The sequence below is a fragment of the Ursus americanus genome, chromosome 26, assembly GCF_024610735.1.
Source record: "Ursus americanus isolate L20-20 chromosome 26, mUrsAme1.1.p, whole genome shotgun sequence".
Classification (NCBI taxonomy): domain Eukaryota; kingdom Metazoa; phylum Chordata; class Mammalia; order Carnivora; family Ursidae; genus Ursus; species Ursus americanus.
The window spans coordinates 42,040,946-42,044,722 of NC_142152.1; the positions used below are offsets into that span (position 1 = coordinate 42,040,946).

Below are 3,777 nucleotides of genomic sequence, written 5' to 3' on the forward strand. Positions count from 1 at the left end.
TCACATGACCCCTGTCGCAAGTACTGGGCTCTGCTGTGTAGCTCAGAGCCGCCAGCGGGTGACGCGGAAATGAATGGGCTTGGCTGTGTGCCAATAAAACTTTATTTACAAGAACAGGCTGTGGGAGGGACTTGGCCCCTGGACCACAGTTTGCCAACTCCCGTCTTACAACATAGATTTCCTGAAAACAAAGCATTTAGGCAAAAAAAGTAGGGGAAAGTTCGGGAAAAGCCACTGCGAAATACCAGCAATCATCCTCACGGTCTTACGAGAGCAGCTGTGAGCAACTGGCTGCCCATCCAAGGGGACCAAGAGGCCTGCCGGCGGGGGACTGAGGGGGACTGAGGGACACACGGGAACATGGAGGAAGAGGAGGAGTTGTGACCACGCTGGTTAAAGGTCTAGTGCGGTTACCCTGCCAGCTGAACGCTCTGCTCAAATTCGGAAACGGCCCTTCGCTCCTCACCAGTGGAGGTCACTGGCCGTGGCGGGGCTCAGAGGCCTGGGGGACACCTGTGACGTGGCCATGGGCAGTCACCCGCCTGGCGGGCAGCTCAGGTCAGGGGAGGTGTGTGCGGGAACTGTTAGTGGAGAGAGGAGGGGAAGCATCAGGAAGCCAGGAAGAACAGAAACATTGTGTCCAAAACTTACAGGTGTGGCGCTCGGCACCAGCTGCTCTACGGAAAGGGGCCACTTCCCCTACACAGCTGCTCCGCGCAGGGGGCACCCCAGACGGCTCTGTCGCGGGGAGGAGAGGGGGTCCCGGAGGCCGCGGTTGGCGAGAGGTCAGCAGCCAGGGCTGGGACTCGGGCTGCAGGCCAGGGCCTGGGCTCCCGACTCCCTCCAAGAGCTGTTGCCCTTCTCCCTCTCCCTCGCCCCCATGCTTAGTCATGGCAATATACACAAAACATCAATATCCCTGTCTTTACCAATTTTAGGAATTGTCCCATCAACTCCCGAACTCCAATGGTTGAAGGTCCTCCCGGAGGTATTAGCTCCCGTGGGCAGAGAACATTCTCAGGTACAAAGAGGGACACAGGTGCGGTGCCAGCAGCATTCACTGTGAGTGCAACAGCACCAGCCAAACGGGGAGGGGGCAGGGAGGGGTTGTGGTTCACTGCTCACAGGGCCAGCCTTGTGCACAGGACTCGGAGCTCCTGGACGGCAGAGACAGCCGCCAATTTCTCTCGTATCTCCCAGTGCCTGGCAGGTTGGAAATACCCGGAAAACATGGCGAGTGAGTGCATAAATGGGTCTGTGGGGATGAGGCAGGGGCTAGGTCTTCGGGGGAGAGAGGCCAGAGGGGGCTTGGGAAAGGAGGAGGAGGCAGGGCAGGGTGGGGGTGCGGCCGGCCGCCAGGCCTGCCTCCCGGCCTGTCCCGCAGCACAGCCTCCGCGTCCCCCCTCGGTCTCCTGCGGGCCCTGTGCCAGCCAGCCTCCAGCCAGCCTCCCCATGGCCGAGCTGGTCTCTGGGAAACCACGCCTCACCTAGCAACAGCTGCTGCGGCTGCGCCTTCCGATCCTCCAACGGGAAAGCGCCAACTGCCTCCACTCCCAGGGAGTGCTGAAAGGGAAACGGGTTTACTTCAAGGCCAGGCCACGAGAGGATCTGGGTTTTCCGAACTGGAGTCGTGGTGCGTTAAATGGCCAGCCCGCCAAGGCAGGGAGAAGCTCCAGTCCAGGGTGTCGTCGAGAAGAGCCTCCGGTCTGCAGTGGTCCTTGTTCATGAGATTCCTGTTGCTCCCTGTTCCCATTCAGCTGGGTCAACATGTGCCTGTAAATTCCTCCCAAAAGGGAAATCATAACAGCATCAGCAGCCCCAGAAATGACAAACAACTCAAGTATGGAAAGGCAGCTGCCAAGTGCTCAACACTACTCATGTTGCAGCAGAAAAAAAATCAGATAAGAAAAATAAACCGAGTTGTGTGCATATTTCCTCAAATATGTATCCCATTTTGTGGTTCCTTCCAGTCTTTGGTGTAATGAATACATCCATTTGTCAGGGGTCACGGAACGGCAGTCCTACAAAGCTGTCTTGGGTTGGGGAACGGTGCTGTCCGGTTCTCTCCCTTCTCTAGAGCACAGAGTGGTGCAAAAAGTCCAGAACAGAGAGCCACTGACGTTCACTTTCCCACCGGCCTCGTTGCTGAACTGCTCCGCGGCTGGCGCCCACCCACTTGCCTGTGTCACGATCTCGCCTGCGTTTAACTGTGATGCCAGTGCGCTTTCAGAAAGCTTGGTCATCCTCAGGTGAAGACCCTGGGATAACCTCTGCAGAGCAGACGGTCTGTAGGCACGGACGGCTGGCACAGTCACCCACCCTCTCTTTGTTGACATAGCTTAACTCCATGGGTAGAGAAGTGGACTCAGGGGACGGGATCGGTTAGGGGAGCCGCGAGCCAAGATCCGTGGAATGGCTGATGCGCAGGGAACTCATGTGAGGCTGAAGAAGCCACACTTTGCTCAACAACACGGAGCTGGCCAGGGCACCAGGGCCTCCGCCAACCTCAGGAGGCCACTCTTGGCATGGCCAGAAAAGCCACAGCCACAAACACGGACAAGGCAAGAAAAGAATATGGTGAGAAACCGGCTTGCCTTTGCTTCTCAGACTCCTCAGAAGTTTCTAGAAGGTGATTTTCCTAACCCGCTCAAATGAGAGGACAGATTCCTCTAGCATTCAGTCAGGAACCATGGCCGAGCTTCTACTCAGGGCCAGGCCTGGTGCCTGGAACCCAGTCCCTGTCTTCAAGGTGCCCACCACCGGTGCTGGAGGGGCCTTGTCAAGGGCCCTGGGACCCAGAGGGAAAGGACCTGAATCCACCCAAGAAACAACACCAAGAACAGAGCCTCCTCAAAGAGAGAGCCAACTACTCCCATCATGTGTTTCCTTTCCGTGCTGTGTGTCCTTCCCGCGAGAACAGAGCCACGATGTTCACATAGGGATGTGCTCTGACAGGCACCCCACAGACCGTCAGGAGTGAGAAATGACGTCCTTGCGTCAGAGGCAGCATCATGCACCCTTCCTGCTTAAAGAGAAACATGTTTCTGGGATCTGAGTCCTGCTCATGAGACCTGTGACAACAGCGTCCTGGCCTGGCATCTCCACGAAGCTGCAGAGACAGGGAGCGGCCCCGGCCCACTCCAGCCACCAGAGAAAGGATCTTCTGCTCGGTGGCAGAACAAATCCTTCCGTGGAGTGGCGACTTTAAAAATTCCCCAGGAGGAAGGACGTGGAGCTGTGAGAGCCTAGTGATTCAGTGGCAGGGTCAGAATGACTCTGGGTGGGGTTTCTTTTCTTGCCCTTGCAACTATATTCAAGAAGGAAATGGATTCCTCCATCCTCTTGTTATAAACTTTGATTTCTGGCCTCGTTTATTTCAAATTGTTTTCCTAAGTCTTTAAAAGGGAATTCCGTCTTCTTTTTAGACTTGCTTACACTTAAATCCACTTAACTTTCCGTCTGGGGTCTGCTCCTCCTGTGCTCTCTGCGGAGCCGGCATGCTTGTCAGAAAGTTGAGGGGGATCGGGGCAATCTTGGAAGACTTCCCCGTTACCGTTTGGGCAGACAGTCTGTGGGCGTGTGTGTCTATAGGTCTGTTTCTTCTTTGTTCAGTTGGCGGCATTCTTATCCAATTGGTTGAGTATATGAGAGGATATTTCCAGAATCTGCACAAGGTATTTTGGACGAAGTGAGGACAGGCATTAGGGCAGGTGGTAGTTTGCCGGTAGCCACGGAGATGCAGGTGACCATTTATGGGGCACGTGCCTGGAACCTCAC

General features: G+C 55.8%; 1 long non-coding RNA gene across 1 annotated transcript; it reads left to right on the plus strand.

Moving 5' to 3' along the window:
- Positions 1-221: 221 nt before the first annotated feature.
- On the plus strand, positions 222-3,358 carry LOC148107725 (uncharacterized). Its single transcript, XR_015721879.1, has 5 exons — positions 222-399; positions 654-785; positions 939-1,021; positions 1,146-1,237; positions 1,591-3,358. It is a non-coding gene; the product is annotated as an uncharacterized LOC148107725 (long non-coding RNA).
- Positions 3,359-3,777: the final 419 nt, after the last annotated feature.